General features: G+C 34.6%; 1 protein-coding gene across 5 annotated transcripts in view; it reads left to right on the top strand.

Moving 5' to 3' along the window:
* The first annotated feature begins 315 nt into the window (after nucleotides 1-315).
* brp (ELKS/RAB6-interacting/CAST family member bruchpilot) overlaps nucleotides 316-25,428 on the top strand; it is a 414,951-nt gene continuing 389,838 nt past the window's right edge. For all 5 annotated transcript variants that reach the window (XM_073956928.1, XM_073956930.1, XM_073956931.1 and 2 more), the window contains exon 1: nucleotides 316-1,222. The gene's annotated coding sequence lies outside the window, so the exon portion shown is untranslated. The remainder of the gene's footprint in view (nucleotides 1,223-25,428) is intronic.

The following is a 25,428-nucleotide window of genomic DNA, read 5'->3' on the forward strand; positions in this document are numbered from 1 at the left end:
GAATGTAAATGGGAAAATACTAGTAGTATTCAATTCCAACAACACACATACACAAGTTGATAAGCAGCGTTGCGTGAGAGAGAAGAGGGTGAGAGTGCCAGGATGATAATGATAAGAATGGAGTTTGCGCATTACAATACAAACCAAAGCTCAAAGGTTTGATTTCATTGATTACAAATTTGACAAACCAATGTGAGTGGATATGTGTGTGCGCCACAAGGAAATTCACCACTATTCAGTGGGAGAGAGCGGCGGCGCTTTTTTTTGCTCGTACATATTGTAACGAAAAGTTTTTGGGTATAACAAGCATACGCCACAGAGCCATGAAATCAGTACTTAAGGGTAGTTAGTTGGAAAACGGTGTTACAAAATAAAAACAGCCGACAAAACTTGGCCACACAATTCAAAAAGAAAGTGCCGCACAATTGGGTTGATGTCAAAAAGAAACACATTTCTGTTCTGTTAATTTTTTTCTAAAAAAAGAAATAGTCAGTTTTTTGTATTTGTTGTGTATCAAAAAATAAAATTTTTCGAGAAAAGAAGAGCCGACGTTTGAATTGAAAATATAAAAAGAAACCGGAAATTAAGTAGCAAAAATTGCAAGAAATTCTATATATATGTCTACATGACTACATACATACATATATATCTAGTTAGATATACATATAGAGATATGCCTGCCTACATATACACCTCTTATAGATAGAGAAGAAGCAAGAAAAAAATTAACCATTTAAAAAAATTATTAAAAAAAGAAAAGTTCATAACTGATCAAATAAAAGAATAAAAAAATTTGTGAAAAAATATTCGAACAGACCGACAAGAAAAATCTTGTATACGTTTTCTCCGGTGAAAAGAGTACCACACAAATGAAAGTTTAGAAAAGAAAAGATAAAAATTGCATTTTCCACAAAATATATACATACATATAATACTGAAAGAAAGAAAAAAATATAAAAAAACGAAAACCCGAAACAAAATTGGTGCTTCAATTACAACAACAAAACAAAAATATTCAAATATTTATTCTTATCATTCTTATTAAACCCACCAAATTAATTCTATATATATTAAAATATTAAAACAAAATAATAACTACTAATAAAATAAATATATACCAACAACAACAACAAAAACACCAACAACAAGAAAAATTATTTAATAAAAAAACAACAACTACTACTACAAATTACAACAGTAACAGCAACAACAACAACAAAAGGTATATACATACATACTACGTACATCAACAAACATACAAACGTTGATTTCAACAATTCCCTTACATAGCTCCATAAAAAATATACTTATTTATACATAACTACATACATACGTATGTACATGCAGAGGAAAACTACATGAAATTGTAACGGGAGAAAAGTCAACCAACACACGTTCATACATATATGTATGTACATACAGCAAAGAAAATCCTCCCACCTCCCCCCAAAGAAAACGAAGAAAATTTCCAAGTGAAGAAGAAACAAAAAAAAAAAAAAACAACACGAAATTGTTATATTCGGTGCTATAGATACAGAAAAATACACACCAGTATCAAACAAAAAAGAATCATCAACAACAACAAATAACCTAAACATAAAAATATAGTGTTAATAATACAATAACAACAAGAAATATAACAACACTACTTTAAAACGAAAAGTTTACACAAAATAAACCAAATAATTTATTTAAATTACAAAACAAAAGTTGTGGAAAAAACGTTGCTTTCGAAACCCTCATATATAATTTCTACTTTTTTTCTTTCTGAAGTGGAACGACCTTAGACCCCCACCCCTCACTCATTTTGTCAGTTTGTTTGTAAATGGCCTACATAAAAACTCTTAAGCGTTCATTTGATATTGCCTCTAAAGGGTATGAAGGGATAGCACGAGGATATTTGTTTTTTCTTCTGATATGTTCATGTTTGAAACAATTCCTTTTTTTAGTAATTTGATAACCCCGGCTGAATTGCAGGCCAGTAGAAGTTAATGATTGTCCACAAACATACAGTGTTATATACACACGTACATACATATTTATAGGCTCACTTGGCACACTCTTTGTCACGCACATCAATGACACAAATCTATGCAATTATACGCATTCAAAAACAGTGGCTCAAACAATAATTTATAGAAAGCAAAGTAAAAAATGCTGATCAAGGGATACCTAGGATGACTACCTAGGATGAAACCAAAGTTAAGAATGCTGACCAAGGGATACCTAGGATGACTACAAGTGTTCTGAGTAAAGAAGATATTCAATGGTAGAAAGAATTTACATATTGGAGAACAGTTTCACAACACCGGGCTAGTTATCTCGGTCTATGGTCTAAGGTCAGCCATTATAAGGGCAAATGATTTAAGATCATAGTGTGATTCTTTAAAGTTTTAGCCGTTACAATTATTGTTATATTAAACGCAAAATTATGAATCAAAAGTTTAAAAAGTTAACAACACTGTTAATTTTATTTTCGTCGCTTATTTAGGGGAACAATTCGTTAGTTACCTAAAGCAAATATCAATTTCCAAAAGCCGATAATAGTCGTTAATTTTGTCATTAACCAGTTATAGAACTACACCATTTTCACATGTAATTCGAATAATTTCAATTGTAATTCGAAACACTTCACTTGTAATTTGAGAATTCCAATTGAATTTCGAATTATTTCATTTGTAATTTGAGAATTTCATTTGAAATTCAAATTATTTCATTTGTAATTCGAGAATTCCATTTGAAAATCGAATTATTTCATTTGAATGTTTCATTTGTAATTCAAATTATTTCATTTGTAATTCGATTTGTTCCATTTGTAATTTGAATTTTTTCATTTGAAATTCTAAATGAAAAACTTCGATTCACAAATAGAAAAATTCAAATTACAATAGAAAAATTCGAATTACAAATGAAATAATTCGAATTACAAATGAAAAAATTCAAATTACAAATGAAATAATTCGAATTTCAAATGGAATTCTCAAATTACAAATGAAATAATTCGAAATTCAATTGGAATTCTCAAATTACAAGTGAAATGTTTCGAATTTCAAATGAAATAATCAAATTACAACTGAAATTCTTCGAATCACATGTGAAAATGGTGTAGTAAATATAAATTGGATATCAAAATTTTGGACGTTCGTTGGGAGCCCTAATCGAACACTGATTGCACGAACTTCTTTAGCTATATATATAAAAAAGGAAAAATCCTTAAGTTCGGCCAGGCCTCCGCCATTAAATATCCTTAACTAAAATTGAATAATGACTTTTCATTCCTGTCCACAATTTTAGGTGCAAAATTTTCCGACCACGGATACCCCAAATGCCTATATTATCTATTCTAATCGAAACAAGTAAAACAGTATTAGTCGGGTTTGCCAACAGAGTTATACCCTCAGCCAATGTGAATTGAAACTTTCATCTACGGACAGAACCAATGTATTTGCGCCCACTAGTCAATTCAGTGCGTCATCGTATATCTTTTGGACCAGTATGCCAGGAAGCATGGAAAACATAAACAGGACCAGAACGAACAGCATAGGTATACATTTCCAAGGGATTTCCGAACAGACCCTAAACTGCACTTAGACACAAATGTTGAACTTTTGTGAGGGAGGTCCCCAAAGGAGAGGATCGATATGGGCATTTTAGAAGTTAAAGTAAATTTGGAAAAGATGTTTGGACCAATTTGATTGCCACGTTCAAGAGATATCGTGCATACGATTTTAGTGATAGTTGTGTTTAGTGAAGTTGTGGACAGGTTTTGCCACTCTTTGAACTTCAACTAAGTTTGGACAAAATATTACGAAGGCGAGAGAAGTCGAGAGTTATCGTGCTCTCCAGCCACTACATATGGTGCCATAGGGATTTTTTACACCTTTCGGACTGTTTTCTTAAAAAGTATGGACTTGCTCCAGAAAAACTTTTACCGTCGTAATTGAGACAGCGAATGCAAGTTGCTTCAACAAAAATCAAAGTGATTTGAGAGCAGGTCTCAAAGTGAAGTTAGTGGACAAATATAGTCCATATTCGAACCTTATCTATCTATATCTGGTAGAAATATAACGATGTGTAAATTATGGACCAAATTGGTCACTCCCTTTAAATGTTATCGTGCGCACAAAATGTTTAAATGTTATTGTGCGCCAAATCGGCAGATCCGTTCGAGAGTTATCTTGCGCTCCAACCACTACACACGGTGTCATAGGGGTGTTTTGCACCTTTCAGGCCATTTTCTCAGGAAGTATGGTCTTACCCCTGATAAAACTATGGTAGGCAGTGAATAAAATTTGCTACAAGTTCAAATCAAATCGATTCGATAGCAGGTCCTAAACTGAACTTTACCAAAATTTTGTGTGGGATGCACCCGAAGGAGTGGACCGATTGAGTCCACATTGGAACCTCATCTAAGTCTGGTAAAAATTTCATTATGTGCAAAGTATGGACCAAATCGATTACCATTTTCAAGAGTTATCATGCAAACATATTTTCCAAACATTTTGTGGGGGAGGTACCGGAAAGAGTGGACCGATATAACCCATCTTCGAACTTAATTTAAGTTTGGACCAACTATTGCGAAAGCCACATTTTGGACCGAATCGGTTGATCAGTTCGAAAGTTATCGAGCGCTCCAGCCAGCAAGACGTACGGACGGACATGGCTAAATCAACTCCAAATTGTCTGAAACGGATTTCGTCCAAACATACTTGTGGTCGAAAACCATTATTTCTACGAGGCACATTTTGCCCGTATGCAAGTGAATATATCCTCGTTAGCATTAATGCTGAGGGTATAAAAATGTATTCAATCAGATGGTACCTATATATGGGGGCTATATCATAGCGTAGATCTATCTTGACAATTTTTGGTGGAAAAGTGTTGTTATTGTAGAAAATTTTAAATGTCAAATTACGGGTTGTTCCGTAAGTAAGTAGTAGGACCCTCACAATACCGAAAATCGGGAGGTACTGTTATATGGGTACTATATCAAAACATGGACCTATGTTAGTTGGTGAAGTTTTGTTAGAACCTCAAATGTAATATTACAGCTAGTTCGGTTAAAAATTTTAGGTTAAACCCTCAACATACCGAAAATCGGTAGGGCTATAGCAAAACATGGACCTATGTTCACGGTTTTTAGTGAAGAAGTTTCGTGGCCACTGAGAACATCAACTGTCAAATTACAGCTAACAGATAGTTCGGTTAAAAATTGTTGCTAAAATTCTTAAAATACCGAAATTCAGGTGGTATTGTTATATGGGGACTATATCAAAATATGGACCTATGTTGACGATTTTTGGTGAAGAAGTTTTGCTGCTTCTGGTTCGGTTAAAAATTGTAGCTAAATTCCTCAAAATACCGAAAATCGGGAGGTACCCCTTTATGAGGGATATACCAAAACGTTGGCCGACATAGCCCATATTCGAACTTGACCTGCATATGGCAAAAATACACTCTGGTGCAAAAATATAACGTTATAGCTCAATTATTGTGGACGCTAGGGTGATTACAACAGTCGGACATGGCCTATATTGGCTCAGAATTACATAATGATCAAGAACATGGTAACATGGGGCGCCTTCGTCACGTATTTGTTCAAAATGTTTTCATATCGACACCCACGGTGCTCTTGAACCAAATTAAAACGGAAGGTGCTTACACCTGAGAAGTTTTTACGGACTTTGAAACTTAAATGTTCATAGATGAGAAAAATCAAGAAACAAAAAAATCGTTATAGCGTTTTTTAAATAAATCGCGATTCAAGTTGACATTTTTAAGGGTTTTTTAGGTTTTCACAATTTTGCTTGGAAACCGCAAGTCATATCGTAAATGAGACTAAAGAAATGTTGTATTTATGAAAATTCTCTACAAAATTTACATTCATGATATCTTCATAATTTTTACCGTTATTGAGATATAGAAGTTCAAATAAGGACAATTGATTGACTGTATCGCCTCCTTATAAAACAAGGACATGACTGCAATTTCTCAACTTAAACTTATATATCTCAAAAATGGTACACCCTAAGAAAAAAGTACGAAAGCCAATCTTGTAGAGAATTTTCACAGCTACAACTATTCTTCAGTCCCATTTCGAAATGATTTGCAGTTTTCAAGCTAAATCTTCAGGACCAAAGAAAAAATCTGAAGTTTGATCTGAAGCTCTATATTTAAAAAATGGTAAAACCTAGGAAAATATCAATCAGCCAATCTTGTACAGAATTTTCACTGCTATGACATTTTCTTTAGTCTCATTTCGATAGGACTTGCGGTTTCCAAGCAAAATCGTGAAAACCTAAAAAAACCTTTAGTCCATTTACGATATGACTTGCGGTTTCCAAACAAAATCGTGAAAACCTAAAAAACCCTTACAAATGTCAACTTGAATCGCGATTTATTTAAAAAGCGCTCCGGCGATTTTTTAGTTTTTTGATCTTTCTCATCTGTGCATATTATAGTTTCAGAATCCGCAAAAACTTCCCAGGTGTAAGCACCTTCCATTTAAATTTGATTCAAGAGCACCGTGTATACAAAAAAGGAACATGTTTTCTATTGAATAATCAAAAATTATTTTAAAATTCACAAAAAGAAAGAGATTCTATATATTTCATAATATGAATATATTGAAATTTGGAATTCTCTTTTTCATACAAATTATTGGGATTTCAATTCTTCAGTAGTGGTCTATTAACTGTAGGTTAGAGAATTTGGAGTCGATTTAGCCATGTTCGTCCGTCTGTCCGTCTATCTGGCTGGTGCGCACGATAACTTTCGAACGGATCAACCGATTCGAACCAAATTTTGGGTATCGTAATATTTTGTCCAAACTTAGTTTAAGCTCGAAGGTGGGCCCCCACAAAAGTTCAAAATTTAAATCGTAAATTGAAATACACTAATACCTCGATTTGCGTTAATAATTGGTTCCGACAAACTTCAACGCAATGCGAAACAACGCAAATCGAAACACATATTTCCACGTGTTTGTGTGAAGAATTTGTTAATTGGTTCCAAAATTGTTTTTTAGAATTTTTTTCTTCTAAATTTTGCATAACAATTCAATCGAAGGTGGTTGTTAACATTTAACTGTACCAATGCTATAGCAATAATATTATTATTATGTAAAGAATATCAAAGTCAGTATTTTTACTAACTAACTAAAATATAATAAAAAATCGTCACATTATGCGAATGATTTATAGCTTTTATATCTCTGATAAAAACTGTTTTATTTTTTGTCGAATAAATTTGTTGGTAAAAATATGTATTTATAACAATTAATTGCATCTACCATAGCCTATTTTGGATTACCGCTGCTATTTTCTGAATCCTTGTCCACAAACATTTCAATTGCTTTGGTTATAAGTCGCTATGCTTCTGATATTTGAGTGAATTTTAAAAATATTTTTCTGCGGTAATAGTCCGGTCAAAATAGACATTGAAATAGCAAAAATTCCCACAAAGCTGAATTTTGGTGGAGAACTAGGGTTGGCCATTAGAAGCAACGTCCTAAAAGTCCCCATCAATCCCATGTGTGCAAAAAAAGTTATTCGGGGTCAAAGGTCAAATTTTGGGACTTTTTTTGGTTTTTTGGTCATAACTCAGAAACTATATGCTTTTTCATTTCGATGCCAAGAAGAGATTTGTAGACTACTAAATTTTCTATGAAAATGATCTTTGAACCATTGACCTAGGACCTACGGTTCTTGAGATATGAGTCACGCAATATAGAAACTTTAAGTAATTTTACGGCACCTGTGTGTTAGTTGACCTGTCGCAATTATTTTACACTTATTTCGAAAACGGTAGAACCTACCAAAAAGTGTTTGTAGAAAAAGTTTTTTATTACAATATTTCCTATAAGTTTGCTCCTCACGATGTCCACATATGAGTCACCGTTCCAAAGATACAAGCCAATCAATACACAATATGCACACATTACTACGGCACCTAAGAGGAAATTGACATGAGACAGGTGTTTTTCATTTGCTTCGAAAACGCTTGGTTCGATTAAAAAGTGACTAAAGAAAAAGTTGTAGAATAGAAAATTCTCTACAATTATGGTCTTTACAGTTTCTACATAAAATCTATTATTCTTGAGATACGAGTCAATCAAATCATTATATGCACACATTTCCACACCACCTGTGAGGTAGTGCACTCGGCGCGTTTTTTTAATGTTGTTTCCTCTATAGGCCTACTCCACTATCTTTTGTGACAATTTTAAAGTTTACTATATATATTTTAGTTCTAATCATATCCTTCTACGATAAACTCTTTTTCTATTTCTTCTTCCTCTTGGAGGTTTATAACACTGTGCAACAAAATGGAGGTGAACATCTGGGGAAGAGATAATACCTTTTGGTGATGAAAGCCCTTGGCGAGTATATTAAGAACCGCGAAGGACAGATCCGCCGTGAGTCGAACTTCCGCGTTATGGCGTGATGAAGTTTTTGCTAGAGACCCTATAAGGCACCAGGAATTAGCGTTATATCTTTGTTCACTGTTGCTTTAGCTTATTTTTGAGATGACATGTCTGCAGTCAAATCCAATGGGGATTATTTTCGTAAAGCACTTCGACCTTCTAACTCGCTTCCTTCAATGTCCTTTTCGTTCTTTACTGTAAGAGCCGCTATAAAAGTACCACAAGATGACGTTTTTCAGCTTCGAAATATTCTGCAAAAATGTCGCTCAGAAAATTTTAGGTATGGCTCTCATTGACAACTAATCGACTTCGACCTTCTAACTCGCTTCCTTCAATGTCCTTTTCGTCCTTTATTTTAAGAGCCGCTATAAAAGTACCACATGATGACGTTTTTCAGTTTGAAAATGTTCTGCAAAAATGTCGCTGAGAAAATTTTAGGTATGGCTATCATTGACAACTAATCGATTTTGTCGCGTTTTTATAGTCATTTTTGACATTTACCCCTGTGTTTTGTGTTTTTGTATGTTCTGTAACGAATATACAAAAACCAAATATAGTATTTTTCTGAACAAAAACAGGGTAAATGCACAAAACGACCACGAAAACGCGACAGAATCGATTAGTTGTCAATGATAGCCATACCTAAAATTTTCTCAGCGACATTTTTGCAGAACATTTTCAAACTGAAAAACGTCATCTTGTGGTACTTTTATAGCGGCTCTTAAAATAAAGGACATTGAAGGAAGCGAGTTAGAAGGTCGAAGTCGATTAGTTGTCAATGAGAGCCATACCTAAAATTTTCTGAGCGACATTTTTGCAGAATATTTCGAAGCTGAAAAACGTCATCTTGTGGTACTTTTATAGCGGCTCTTAGAATAAAGAACGAAAAGGACATTGAAGGAAGCGAGTTAGAAGTAGTGTTGGGCAATCTCGTTCATTAAGCGGATCGATCTTTTTCATTCCGTTCACCAAAAAGATCCGGATCTTTCACTTCGTTCGTTGGCTCTTTTTCGTTCAACAATACATTTGACTGTGTTATTTTCTTTTGAAGTCGTTCGTTCTCTGCTGCATATGACTCCGTCGTTCTTTTCACCGAATCGTTCTTTTGAAAATGTTCGTTCACGAATGACACATTGTGCGCTAATGGGGGTGGTTTTGTTTCTGGATTTGATATGAAAGAACCAGATGAACGAATGATGCAAAAGAAAGATATGACCGAGATGTGCTGTTACTGAGCGAGAGTAGCTCTCTGAATCATTGTTTGTTTTGTGTGGACATTTGTGCTGCTTGACTGCAAAACCAATGCATTTGTTTTTTTTTGCTTGCTTGTGGCTTGTGTGTATGCAAAGCTAATGGTGGTGGTTTTGTTTTGTAAGCAGCAATGACTCGGTCATCGGGGATCTAAATGAACGATATAAAAGAATGAGCTGGATACGGATCCGTTCGTTCTTTTCACGGAATCGTTCCTTTGAACCGGTTCGTTCATGAACGACACAACTCTAGTTAGAAGGTCGAAGTGCTTTACGAAAATAATCCTCATTGGATTTGACTGCAGACATGTCATCTCAAAAATAAGCTAAAGCAACAGTGAACAAAGATATAACGCTAATTCCTGATGCCTTACAGGGTCTCTAGCAAAAACTTCATCACGCCATAACGCGGAAGTTCGACTCACGGCGGATCTGTCCTTCGGGGTTCTTAATATACTCGCCAAGGGCTTTCATCACCAAAAGGTATTATCTCTTCCCCAGATGTTCACCTCCATTTTGTTGCACAGTGTTATAAACCTCCAAGAGGAAGAAGAAATAGAAAAAGAGTTTATCGTAGAAGGATATGATTAGAACTAAAATATATATAGTAAACTTTAAAATTGTCACAAAAGATAGTGGAGTAGGCCTATAGAGGAAACAACATTAAAAAAACGCGCCGAGTGCACTACCTCACAGGTGGTGTGGAAATGTGTGCATATAATGATTTGATTGACTCGTATCTCAAGAATAATAGATTTTATGTAGAAACTGTAAAGACCATAATTGTAGAGAATTTTCTATTCTACAACTTTTTCTTTAGTCACTTTTTAATCGAACCAAGCGTTTTCGAAGCAAATGAAAAACACCTGTCTCATGTCAATTTCCTCTTAGGTGCCGTAGTAATGTGTGCATATTGTGTATTGATTGGCTTGTATCTTTGGAACGGTGACTCATATGTGGACATCGTGAGGAGCAAACTTATAGGAAATATTGTAATAAAAAACTTTTTCTACAAACACTTTTTGGTAGGTTCTACCGTTTTCGAAATAAGTGTAAAATAATTGCGACAGGTCAACTAACACACAGGTGCCGTAAAATTACTTAAAGTTTCTATATTGCGTGACTCATATCTCAAGAACCGTAGGTCCTAGGTCAATGGTTTAAAGATCATTTTCATAGAATTTAGTAGTCTACAAATCTCTTCTTGGCATCGAAATGAAAAAACATACAGTTTCTGAGTTATGACCAAAAAACCAAAAAAAGTCCCAAAATTTGACCTTTGACCCCGAATAACTTTTTTTGCACACATGGGATCGATGGGGACTTTTAGGACGTTGCTTCTATTGGCCAACCCTAGCTCTCCACCAAAATTCAGCTTTGTGGGAATGTTTGCTATTTCCCCCTTATACGCATGTCTATTTTGACCGGACTATAATTAGACGATGGTGATTGTCCCTCTAATTAATGCATGTTCCGAGGCAATGTAAAATAAAAAATCTTTTGTGATTGTTTTATCGTGTGACGTTAAGAACCCATGTCCTTTCACGATATTCAAAGCCAAATATATTATTTTTTATATAACGCAAATCGAATCTGTAACGCAAATCGAAACAAAATCTATTATTTTTTGTTAACGCAAATCGAAACAACGCAAATCGAGGTATCAGTGTATGAAGAAATTTCCATTACTTATGTCGGTTAACCGGTTCTTAAAAAATAGAAATTTTTTAATCTTTCATTACAATTATCATGTTAGAATAATAAAAGGTAACCTCATTTCAAAAAAAAAAAAAAAAACGAAGATACATCGCATTTCTCTGTAATTGATCCTGTCTGCAATTAAACTTGTAATTGAAACTATCCGACACTAAATGACAGGAAAAAAACAAAAACAACTTTTCTTTATATTTTTTAATGAAAACATCTTTTGGAAGTGGTAGTAATGGTAAATTTCAACGTAAAATTTACATCGGGACATGCAGTGATGGAATAAAACAAGAATAGTGATATCTCAATATTTGTCCAAATAAACTTTAAGTTCGAAGATGCCCAATATCGGTCTAAACCTCCTCCAGAAAAGTTCAAATTTTTAGCTAAAATGGTGCGCACGATAACTCTCGAATGGATCAACCGATTTGGTCCATACTGTTTTGTCCAAACGTCGATGAAGTTCCAATCGGCCACTCTTTCGGAAACCTCCCTTACAACAGTTCGGATCGTGTTGAAATTATTAAGGGACTTTTGAAATAGATCCACTCCCTCAGTGTAAGTTTTTCTCTTACAATAAAAGTAACATCAGTTCAAAGTTGGAACCCCAACACAAAGATAGGAGTTGAATTACCAATTAGCAACGTTTATAATTTCAGAAAAACATGTTTGAGCCCCTGGAGCTCAATTCTGTTTCTAGGAAAATGTGAAATAAAAACTTTTATAAAGGAAATAGCTGTCAAATAAAAAAATTATAAAGAAAATATTTTTCATTTTCAAATTTTTATAGATCAAGAATCCAGCGCCTAACATTAATCTAAACTTAACTAACAAAAGGTACCGCAAAGTTATAAATTTTGAAATATATTTTGTGTAAAATGGAGAGTTGTCACTACGCACTTGCAAGGGTCCACATCAATTGCATGAAAAATCTGCGTATACGTAGTAGCACACGTTAGTTTTTATGACGTTAACCATACGTTTTGGAACTAGAGCAACAGTAGCTACAATTTAAGATGAATGTTTTGTCCTAGCTTTGGTAAAAAGTAATGTAAAAATCGAAATATGAATCACTTTTCATTGATCGATTTTGTTAAAATCACCAAAAGCTGATTCTTAATGTATATGTAGCCAAAACGGTCCTTCTGTCTATTATAATATAATGTACATAACTTGTCGCAATCAAATAAAATAAATTCCGTGTAAAACTATTGCCAAGGGAAAGAGATGTCGGATATCACATGGTCGGCTCCGACCGACTGTATTAGGGTATAAATATGTCGGTTGTAATATGAATGTAAATACCAATATGCGAAATTGCAAAATTGTACGTATTTGTAAATAGAAGTTCCAATTGTCTAGCCAAATTTAAAATACCTGATGATGTTAAACTAACCAGTTGACGAAACGATAGTCACATAGAGGTTGATGTAAGGGACTACCCTAGGTGTTCTTATTATTTTTTAACAAAACAAGTAAAAAAGTATCAGTCGGCTTTGCCGACAGAGATATACCCTCAGCCTGTATATATTGACAAAAATGTTCATAAGGATTAGGGATCAAAAGTTTTGCGAAGTAGATACTAAAAGGAATGGATCTACATTGCCCATTATGGAAGTGGATCTTCAGCCACTACAAAAACGTTTATCATCGTAATTGAAGCAGCGAATGCAAGTTGCTTCAACAAAAATCAAAGTGATTCGATAGCAGGTCTTAAAGTGAACTTATCCGATATTTTGTGGGGGAGGTACCGGATGGAAGGCCAAATTTTGGACCGAATCGGCAGATCCATTCTAGAGTTATCTTGCGCTCCAACCACCTCACACGGTGTCATAGGGGTTTTTTACAACTTTCAGGCTATTTTCTCAGGAAGTATGGACTTGCCCCTAATGAAACTTGTACCGTCGTATGGAGGGCAGTGAATACAAGTTGCTAAAACATAAATAACAGTGATTCGAAATCTGGCACTAAACTGAACTTTTCCGAGATTTTGTGTGGGAGGTACTCGAAGGAGTGGGCCGATTGAGACCATATTGGAACCTCATCTTCCTCTTGTAGAATGTTTGCGATATGCAAAGTATGGACCAAATCGGTTACTCCCTTCAAGAGTTATCGTGCGGACAATTTTTCCGAACATTTTTGAACTTTTGTGGGGGAGGTACCTGAAGGAGTGGACCGATATGGCCCATCTTCGAACTTAAATCAAATCTGGGCAAAATATTTCGATACCCAAAATTTGAACCGAATCGATTGATCCGTTCGAGCCAGCCAGACAGACAGACATACAGACGGACGGACATTGCTAGATCGACTCAAAATTGTCTGAAACGGATATCGTACAAACATACTTGGGGTCTAAAACCATTATTTCGGTCGTATCAAAGTGTAAATACCCTCTTTAGCCTAAAGGCTGAGGGTATAAATACATGTTGACAGCAAGAAAAAACATCAATTGACCTTACTGGGTTACCTGTGAATCGCATCATGATGTAGGGTATAAAACGCAAAGTTTGGTAAGGATTCAACAAATAAAAAGTCTATGATATTTTTTCTTGATCAAAGTTAAAATGTTATAGATTTGAACAAAATACGTGATCCTTAATGAAAAGAAATGACTAATGTGCTTTGATGTAGTTTAAGGCTTCGTCCTGGATTTAAACGCATACTAGATGAATTTATAAAGGAAGAAGTGACAAAAATATTTCTACACAAGATATCGGTTGGAAGTTATCGGTTATTGGTGTCGTATGACTAAAAACCGTTAAAACCACCAACATCGTACAATAATTTATTATTTTAGGCAAATTGATGTAGCTACACTGCCAATTAGTATAAGACTTTTTTATGTAGATTTTGTTTAATATCTGTTCAGATTTGGATATAGTTCCCACATAAGTCTTTCGCCGAATTGCCTATGAAATAAAATAAACGGGTATGTTCTGAGACACTTCACTTCACGCTTCAAGCATTTTGTTCATCCCAATTACGCTTATTTTTCGAGTATTATATGAACGGACTTGGGTGTAGTCTTCTTTTTAAATACCCTAATGAATCTTAGCCCCATGAAATTTGCAAAAAAAATAGGAGTAAATGAGGTGAACAAAATGCTTGAGGAATGAAGTGAGAGGTGGAGTGTGTCGCAGAACACGCCCGAAAAAAATAAGTGAGAAACAGAGGTTATTTCATTATTACGACAGTCGAAGGAAACAAGCCCTTACAATTTTATACCCCCATGGTTATAATAATGCCGCTGAAACATTAAAAATACCAAAAATCAGGAGCAACGATTCTAAGTGGGCTATATGAAAGTGTGGACCTATACCGAAAAATTTCTGGTGGAAAGTGTTATACCCCGATCGAAGACTAAATACAAAATTTTAGAATCAAAGCTTTAGAGTACCGAAAATCGGGAGGTATCGTTATATTGGGTCTATATAAAGGCGTGAACCTATACCGTCAAATTTCAGGCGAAAATGTTATACCCCAACGAAGGCAAAATACCAAATTTCAGATACTTCGGTGGGATAATGAGGCTAAAGCCTTCAAAATATCGAAAATCGGGAGGTATCGTTATATGGGGGCTATATAAAGGCGTGGACCTATTCCGAAAAAATGAAATTGGAAAGTGTTATACCGCCAACGAAGACTAACTACCTGTTTATGTATTTCGACCGAACAGTTTCTTGCGCTTCCGAAACGGAAAAATCATTTTGTGTTCATGTAAACACCTTCGAAACGAAAATTTGTTCGACCGACAAACCATGTAAATTTGGGTTTAGGTATTTCGAATGGACTGTCTTTTGTAGAAAGAGAATGTCAAAATCACTCACTTGCTTTGTAGCTGTCGAGTAGAACATAAACTCGCGCATAACACAGAAAATCTTAAATCAAATTTATGCAACACAATCTTGAAACACAGACACGTTTCAAATGCAGTTTCATTCATTATTTTGAAGAAATTAATATAATAATCCAGACGAACCATAACCTGGACTTCCACACATTCTTCCTATATTTAGACATAAACGACTTTCTGAAATATTTTATTTACATTTATTTATTTTAATGTATTTATTACCTGACTGAATAGGTCTATATCGATTTGAAATACTTTCGTAATCCAAAAAATGATCGTAACTTAATTGTTGATCTTGCAAAGAAAATCATTTCTTTCACCTTCCTCCCTAACCTTATCATTTAGTTGGGGTAATTATTTAACATAAGAAGGAATAAGAATTGTTTTGTATCCTGTTTCTTTCCTTTTTGTCTCCACACGCCTTCTTCAGAAGGAAAATCGGCTCAACTCAAACATATGTATATATTAAGATCTTAAAAAACTTCCAAACAAGTAAGAACGGCGTTAAGTTCGGCCAAGCCGAACTTGTTATACCCTCCACCACGAGTTGTATTGAAGTAAAATGGAACAATTAGTTTACAAACGGAATGACAAATTTAATTATACCCTCCATGTTAAAGTGGAGGGTATAAAAATAAAATATGACAATTTCATATCTACGTTTTCATTATGCGAATTTCATTCTTCTTAACCACTTGGTAGAAGTAAACCTTGTATCTAGATGAATCTCTTCAGTCTTACAGGCTTTAAATTTGTCCGCACTTATTAGAGTGTCATAATTTAGGATTTTGTTAGCCCAATTACTATACATAATTTTCTCGTTCCATCCCAGTGGTGTATGGAAAATATTTTTGGGCACAGTTTGTATTTTTATGTTTTTCATGTTTTTAAGTAAATGTTTAGTTTTTCTCACAAAAACAAGTACAAAATGAAGACCGCAATTTAAAAACCTATTAAAAAGTAAAACAAATTCAACGCCTACTATCTGTGAGTCAATGAGCATATTTGAGAACACGTAATTCCCTCTCCTATAAAGGATTAATAATTTATTCACATTTTTATTGTTAGTGGGATATTCATAATAAAAATTAACATAATAATACTTTAATATTCATTAAATAAGCCAACATAGTCCATAATTTTCATTGAGCCACTGTAAATGTGGTGGTTGTTTGCACACGATGAGAAAAGGAAGAATAAAACGCACACACACAGCATGCCACACACATTCAATATTGAATTTCTGTGGGATTTGTTGAACCAACCATCTATCCAACAACCATCCATTACAGTTGCTTCGGCAAAGTTTTGTAAAACAAAAATTACAACAGTAGCCGCAAGCAAAAACGTAATAAAATGAGCAAATAGAATCGAGTAAGCCAATGGAGAGAATTTCAACTCCTCTCAGTGCGCCAAAAAAACCAAGTGCGTGATACGAAACTTTCCATCCACCCAAAATATCCAGTCAGCCGACAAACTGAATGACTGATGGAGTGACTCTCTACTTCAAATTGTCCATATCTGCTCAACTCACCACAAACTCTCAAAATGTGTTGCACTTGGATGGAATTGGAACCCATCATGAAACTCACATTTTCACAAGCAGGCACATGGAAGGATAGAAGTTGAGAACAAATCACATTGAGAGCATGCTGGAGTATGAAGATTTAATGTAACACAATTCTCATTAGTTGGTCTTTTGGTCATTAAACAAGGGCCAACTATGCAATTATGACAATTTCATTGAAGCAAGCAACAATCACATGTTATGGACGAACAAAATAAGGAGATTTGGTTGTTTGTTGTAGTGTGGAATTTATGTCAGTGTTTTTATGATATATCACAAAATTTGATAAAATAAATAATACTTACATTGAAGAGGTAGGAAAAAGAGAAAAACACATTAATCTGAAAGGAATATTGCAGGTAACATCGAACTTCACAAATTTAGAATCTGCTATTATTGCTATCAAGATTACACCTAAAGTAGGGACAGGAAATTCAAATTTTGACAAAATACCGAAAATCGGCAGGAACCGCTACATGAAAATGTGGACATATACCGTTTTCTGGTGCAAAAAAAATGCCGAAAATCGAAAGGTACCATTTTATTGGGGGCTACATAAGAAGTGAGTCTATACCGACAAATTTCAGGTGAAATCCTTTATACCTCCAAGATTGAGGCTACAACCTTTAAAATACCGAAAAAATTATAAATATAAGGTATTTGTCATCAAAGTAAAAAAAATATTCAAATTATGATAGGTTAGCGTCTTTTGCAATAACTCGATATTTTACCATAAATGCCACATCCTTCATTAATTTAAATTTCAGATGGGTTAGTTTCATTATCCTTGGAATATGTCCAACAGAAACAAAAATATCTGACATTAAAATAAAATTCCATAAATTGGAAAGGATATCCCAGCGCCTTTTTCAACATAAAAGCATTCAAATAAAAAAAATGGGGAAGTGGGATATGCGACAACCTGTTTTGCATCATAATAAAGGTGATATTATCCTCATTCATTGACGGGCTTTCATTTAGGATTTTTTATATCCTCCACCATAATATGGAGGGTGTAATTAAATTTGTCATTCCGTTTGTAACACATCGAAATATTCATCGCAGAACCTATAAAGTATATATATTCTTGATCAGGGTAAAATTCTAAGTCAGGATAACCATGTCCGTCTGTCCGTCCGTTCGTCTATTGGAATTTTTAAGATGTTTGGTATTGCAAATGGGTTATATCGTTCCACTATTTTATATAGCCCCCATATAACGATACAGCCAAATTTTCAGTATTTTGAAGGTTTTAGGCTCATATGTATATAGTCCTTTTAATTCCGACCTCATTACTACATCGAAATGGCTGGAATTTGGTACATAGTCTTGGATAGGTTATAAAACTTTTCCCCAGAAATTTGTCGTTATAGGTCTACGCCTTCATATAGGACCTATACAACGGTACCTCCAAATTGGCTGAAATTTGGCATTTAGTCTTCGTTGGAGGTATTTTTTTGGTACAGGTCCACGCCTTATTATAGCCCCCATATAAGGTACCTCCCGATTTTCGGTATTTTAAATGTTGTGGAGATAATTATCAATCGAAATGGCTGCAATTTGGTATTTAGTCTTCGTTGGGGATATAAAACTGTCCCCTAGAAATTTGTCGGTACAGGTCAACATCTTATTATACAACCCCATACAACGGTACCTCCCGATTTGCGGCTTTTGAATGTTGTGGCAACAATAATCCACCAATATGATTGAAATTTGGTATTTAGTCTTCATTGGTGGTATAAAACTTTCCTCCAGCAATTTGTCCGTACCGGTCCACGCCTTCATATAGCCCCCATAGAACGGTACCTCACGATTTTCGTAATTCTGAATGTTGTGACGTCAATATCCCACCGAAATTACTGAAATTTGTTATTCAATCTTCCATGGGGTTATAAAATATTCCAGAAGTGAATTTTCTCTCTATAGGTGTACGTATTCCTATATCCACCATAGAAACGTAACTCTTGATTTTCGGTATTTTGAAAGTTTTAGCCACATTGTCTTACCGAATTATCGGAAATTTGGTATTTAGTCTTCTTCGAGTCTTAAAACTTTCCGTCAGAAATTTGGCGGTATAGATCGACGTTTTGATATAGCCCTCATAGAACGGTACCTCCATTATTTCGGTATTTTCAATTTTAGCCACATTGTTTTGCCGAACTTGCTGAATTTTGGTATTTAACCTTCTTCATAAACAAAAGGAAACTAATTGGTGCATTTTACTTCAATACAACTCGTGGTGGATGGTATAACAAGCTCCGCCCGGCCGTACTTAATGCCGTTCTTACTTGTTTCATGTTGGAATACGACTACGAAAAGCGGAGGTATTCGCATCGGAAGAAATCTTTGAATTTTTGTCCACATAAGTTTTTTGCCCATTCCGACTCTACAATATTATCCAACCATCACCACACGCAATATGCTTCTTACTCTCTGGGAGCTAGCGGCGCGAAAGTAAAAAAATCGAACTATAAAATTGCGAAATATTTTCCATTGTATCGATTACAGACACTTTGCAGACAAAGATTTTGTATTTTCATTTTTGTTGTTGTAAATATTCACTCAGTTATTCACTATCAAATACAAGAGTTTTTGTTGCATCAGATTTTAAAAAATTGTTGCAAAAAATTAACTTCATATTTGTTTAAATGTTAAATTAATTCGTAATGAAACTGGACAAGATTTATTTTTAATTGATAGCACAGGGTGTGATTTAAATTATAAAAATTAGTTTGGGGTCTGGAGGTACTTAGTTATATAGCAATAAATTTTCAAAAAATTCAATTTTTTTAGTGTTTTATGGGTTGTACGCGCTTGTTCCATAGAGTGCATCTTGTAAACTAAGCCGAACTTAGGTTCGGTTATTTTTTGGGGAATGAAATTGGACTGTTTGTATACGGAATAACCATATTAGGGCTGCAAATATTTGCAAATCTTTTGATGACTGCACTTTTAAAATAAGGGGTTTTTGCATGAAATTCATACAAATTTAGCTGCGCATTTGTATGGGAGCTAAATCAAAATAGGAACCTATCTTGAGAAATATTTGCTAGGACGAGTTCTACCCCCGGAGACACAATAATACTATATTATAGCTAAATATGTTATTAAATACGGGATAACACGTAAAAATTCAACGAATCAGGGGTACCATAAAAGGGGCTACATCGAAACATAACTCTGTGTTGAAAATGTTTTGTAAGAAGATTTTATACGCAGTGAGAACACGGAATGCAAAATTACAGCCAAGTTTGTTTAAAAATGTGGTCATGATATTCAAAATACCTTACATGGGGGATATATCAGAACGTACACCTATGTCCATAATTTTTGGTGAAAATATTTTGTGACCTAAGTACCAAATGACAGGTAATTTGCTACGAAATTGTGGCTTAAATCCTCAAAATACCGAAAATCTTAAGGTACCGTTATATGGGGGCTATACCAAAACATCAGCCGATATTGTTCATATTTGGTCCATTATTACCCACAGGTACAAGCTGAGTTTGTGCCAAATTTCAGTGACGTATCTCAATTCGTTTGCAAGTTATTAATTTTGCGCCGCTAGATCAGTGCTTTCGACCACCGTGCGTCGTGACGATCCTATCAAAGTTGCGACCTGTGGCGCGATTACAAAAATGGAAAAATGGGATGTATAACCGACTATTGCGATATCTCCGTTATTTGGTCACCTACGCCAACCAACTTTGCATCATTGTAAAGATGGGATTTTCTACTTTAATGGTCAGGCTTTGCTTTTGGAAACAAAGCTGTGATATTCGTCATTATAATTAAAGTTACAAAATTTAAAAGTTGGTTTCATTTGCGTCTATTGTGATACCTTCTTTGTTTGACCACCTACGACAACCTGCATTACACAGTTGGAAAGGAGATATTTTCTACTTTCATTGTCAGGTTTTGCTTTTGGAATACCCCTTATAGAAGTTTCGATATTTACTTTGGAAAAACACGCTGATTCTTTTTTTTTCTCCAAATAAGTTTTTTTGTCCATTCCGATCCCTACATACTATCCGACCATCACCAAAATCAATAGGCTTCTTCCCCTCCGGGACCCCCATCAAAACCCAAAATTTTGTGACAATCCGATCAAAATTGCGACATAACTACAGTTTGTGTACTTTTTGTCGGTTTTATATTCTTGTTCTCCTTATAAGTCGTGGCTCATATAAAGGACAATTTTTGGACTCAAAAATTTAGCACGATCGTGACCCATCGTGCAAATCGTGCAAAATCGTGTCGGGCAAAATGGTGTCGTACAAAAACCACAATACGGTACGACACACACACAAACACAGCATTTATAGAAGGCACGAACACGCACTACTCACGGCACGACACGCGGCCACCTCTACTTCTAGACTGAATTTTATCGTTTTTGATGTATCGGAAGGCTGATTGTGTTATCTGTTTATGACAATATATCTATGTGTTGTTCAAAAGTTACAGAGTTTTGATCAGAAAAAACCAATATTACGGGTTTACACTGTCTCCACATTGTGGTTCGGGGTTAGGCCGGGGCGATTTGAAAACCTTAATGGGCCCTTCGCGTTTCTGATTCCTAGGATTGAACTGAGCAAAAAAGTCTACTGGACCATATGTCCACGATGAAAATCGAGCCTCCCGATTTTGACTTTAAGTTTTTTATCTACGTTTTTTTTACATCTTGGCATATAACAGCCAAACCATTGAGATTTTCGAGCCAACACAAAGACAACAATTGTAGCCAGAGATAGTAATTAAGAACTCTCTAATACATCGCAAAAGCATTGGAACGCTTTTTCAGGGAGTTTTGGTCTTGAGTAAGTGCAAACTTTTCAGAAAATGTCGATAAATGTCAAATGTAAAAGTTGACCAGAAAAATATTCCTGCGTTCTGATGCAAAATTCCATCGTGTTGCGATCCAAGGACAACGAAAATGCCTTTAGTTCGTTTGGGTCACTTCATTTTATTTTTTTATAACGATAAAAGTAGTGAAAATCTGGGTTTCTTATATTTTAAAATTTAAACGGGCATATCTTATTTTTTTCACAACGGATTTCTTTTGATCCTTCTTCATTTTAAAGGGGTGAATAATATCTTTTGAATAAGCTATTATTGTTTTAAATCCCTTAACAAATGGCTAAGTTATAGTGGTTTATGTCTGAAAACCCCCACAAAAAACCTATAACTGATTTTCTCATAATTTTCAAAAATATAATGTTTATTTGTTTTGTTTAATATTTATTTTGAAAATTGTGAGAAATTCTGTTATAGGCTTTTTGTGGGGGTTTTCAGACATAAACCACTATAACTTAGCCATTTGTTAACGGATTTAAAACAATAATAGCTTATTCAAAAAAAAAAACTTAAAGTCAAAATCGGGAGGCTCGATTTTCATCGAAGACATATGGTCCAGTAGACTTTTTGCTCAGTTCAATCCCAGGAATCAGAAACGCGGAGGGCCTACTAAGGTTTTTTTTCCTTCCACACAAATCGCCCCGGCCTATTCGGGGTATAACTAACTTTGAGCAATAATCATTTAAGGATATTTTTAAGGATCATAAAACCTGAAATTTAGTTTTTAAAAATATTTTTTAGGACAATCCATCATAATAAAATAAAAAAACGTTCTGTATGAGCATATTTTAAAATTGCTTCACTTAGAAACTAACAACCCCGAACTCATTGATTTCTTGTCCCTTTCCTTGTGAAATACTTTCTACACAAATTAATGTCATGTCAAAAGAGCTAAATATTACCCAATTTCCCATCCCTGTTCCTTTCATTTCCATTTTTCGGCATTTTTGGAACCTATAATGCCGACGTCATTATCGGCATTATTTTGCTTCTTATTTAGTTGTTTCTTCTTTTGTTTTTGTTTTAGGCTCCCCAAGATGTTTGCATTTCATCACAAAGGCAATCACCCTACTGTCAAAGCAAACATTTCAATGATACATGTGCGTGTATATGTGGGACATTAAAGAAAAACCTACATGCGTACATACATGTATAGGATGTGTGAGCGTGTATGAGTGAACGAGTGATAAATAATCTTATGGCCAAATGAAAATCACGATAAAAAAAAGAAAAACAACAACAACTGCAAAATAACATAGAGAAACTTTTATGTGATACATTTTTATATGAAGGCAAAACAAAAACAAAGGCAAGAGGCAACTGTTACCCGACGACATCTTGTCTCAATCGACAACCAGTGTGGGGCAGGCCATTTCGTTAAGATTCCAAAAAGGATGAGCTGGATGCTGCCTGCCGTCTTATAACGACTATAATGTTTTCTTACAATTATAATGCTTGTTCTTGTGACAATGATGACGACGACGATGTGATGATTCAGTCGTTCATAAAAAGAAACAAATACACACAAAAACAACAAACAGGCAAAGCTATTAAAGTTACAATTTGATAGATTAGTTTTTCCTCCCTTCATGCGTTCAGACATTGAAAAGACGCTATCAATTGTTTGTTTGTCAACTTAATGTGTGTTGTGATCAAATTTCATTGAAATGAAAAGCTATTCAGCATTTCAGAATGTTCATAAGCGGCAATAATATTAAATATGATGTAAAGTTAAAATGACCAATGCAATTAAGGACATGTTGACATTATAATAACAGTGTGAATAGTAACAAAATGAACAATGGAAATATGTATCAATGTACATAAACTATTTCCTAACAACAACTTTATTATCAAGGACATCAAGTTTTTGTATGGCAGAAGTTATGACATTTTGTTCATAAAGCTAATGTCGTTATTTATAGTTATTTATAGTCGAATATACATACATGTGAGAAAAGAACTATGTTATTTGGGATAACTATATAGAAATAATAGCTCATGTGATAAAATAATAAAAGCGCCTGAATAGTTGTCGCCCTGTTGTTGTTATTTTAAGAAACCGTAATCCATGGTATTTTAGGGCTTTTGTTAAGAATCCAATAAAAGTCGAGTTTTTACCCCTCAATCAAAAAAATTAAAAAAAAAATAGATAACAAAAATTCAATATTTTGAATTATTATAGTTTATTTATTGGAATTTGGCCTTTTTTAATAGATTGGAACATATGGAAAACACAAAAAGACTCTTATTTTTGTGCAAAGTATGAAAAATAAGTATGTAATTAAAAAAATTAAGTAACAGTGTTTTATTTATAAATGCACTTAAAAGTAGAAAATAATTTTGATGATGGAATCTCTCAAATAAAACGCTTGCATTTAAATTAAAACTTGTGATAATATTGAACGGCAAGCGTTTTATTTGAGAGATTCCATCATCAAAATTATTTTCTACTTTTAAGTGCATTTATAAATAATACACTGTTACTTAATTTTTTTAATTACATACTTATTTTCTATTTTTTATTTTTAATTTTTTTGTAAATACATTTTTTTAAGATTTTCAATTTTATTTGTATATACTTGAGATTAAAAATGATATTTAATGATGATGCCCATATAGCGGTACCACCCGATTTAAGTTGTTTTGAGGATTTTGTCTTCGAGTTCCCAGTTGTACAGAAACGTCCCCACCAAAATTGTGTACATGGGTCAGATTTTGAAATAAGTATTTATTTTTTGACCGTTTGTGTGCTTGTGTGTGTGGATGTGTGTAGTAGTGAACAAGCTAGACTGAATGTGGAAAAGGCAAGTTGAGAAGGGGAAGTTCGGAGAAGGTTGTTTGGAAGTTCGGAGGGGGGTGGAAGTTTCTAACATCCACCTTCATAACACCACCGCTTCGAACAACCTCCACCGATCTTCCGAAGAACCTCATCCAAACTTCCGAAAAATCTCTTCCGGACAACCTCATCCGGACTTTCAAACAAACTCCTCGGAACTTCCGAACAACATTCACTTTAACTCCTAACAACTTACACCGAACCACCGAAAAACCACCGCCGAACTACCTCCTCCATACTTTCCCCTCTCAACATGCTCTTTCAATTTTCAACGGAACCCCATAACCAATTTAGGCCGAAAATGTAGATACAAACTTTAAAATGCCTGAAATTGGGTGGTACCATTTATGGGGGCTATATCAAAACCTGGACCTATGTCCACAATTTTTGGTGGAGAAGTTGGGAACTCGAAATCAAAGTTACAGCCATTTCGGCCCAAAAATTAAGACAAAAACACTTGAAATCGGGTGGAGCCGTAATATGGGGGCTATACCAACACCTGGACCTATGTCACAATTTTTGGTGGAGAAATTTCTGTACCACTGGGATCTCCAAATGGCAAGTTACACGCAATTCGGCATAAAAATGAAGATAAAATCCATAAAACACTTGAAATCGGGCGGTACCGCTATATGGGGGCTATACCAAAACCTGGACCTATGTCCATAATTTTTAATGGGTACGTTTCTGTACCTAGTTGTCAAAAAGCAGCCAATACGTGCTTAAAATGACGATAAAATTCCTTAAATCGAGTGGTACCGCTGGTTGGGAGCTACAGGAAAAAATGGACCCATATTGATTTTGGTTTCATATTCATGTATTGTCATCCAAATCTGAAAAGTGTACAAAGTTTTAGTTCGATTGGTCAACTACAACTGTGTGAAAAATGAGTTACCAGATTTGAAAAGCAAATTAGATAAAAAACTG

The sequence above is a fragment of the Musca autumnalis genome, unplaced genomic scaffold (genome assembly GCF_047663935.1).
Source record: "Musca autumnalis isolate F117 unplaced genomic scaffold, ASM4766393v1 scaffold_5, whole genome shotgun sequence".
Classification (NCBI taxonomy): Eukaryota; Metazoa; Arthropoda; class Insecta; order Diptera; family Muscidae; genus Musca; species Musca autumnalis.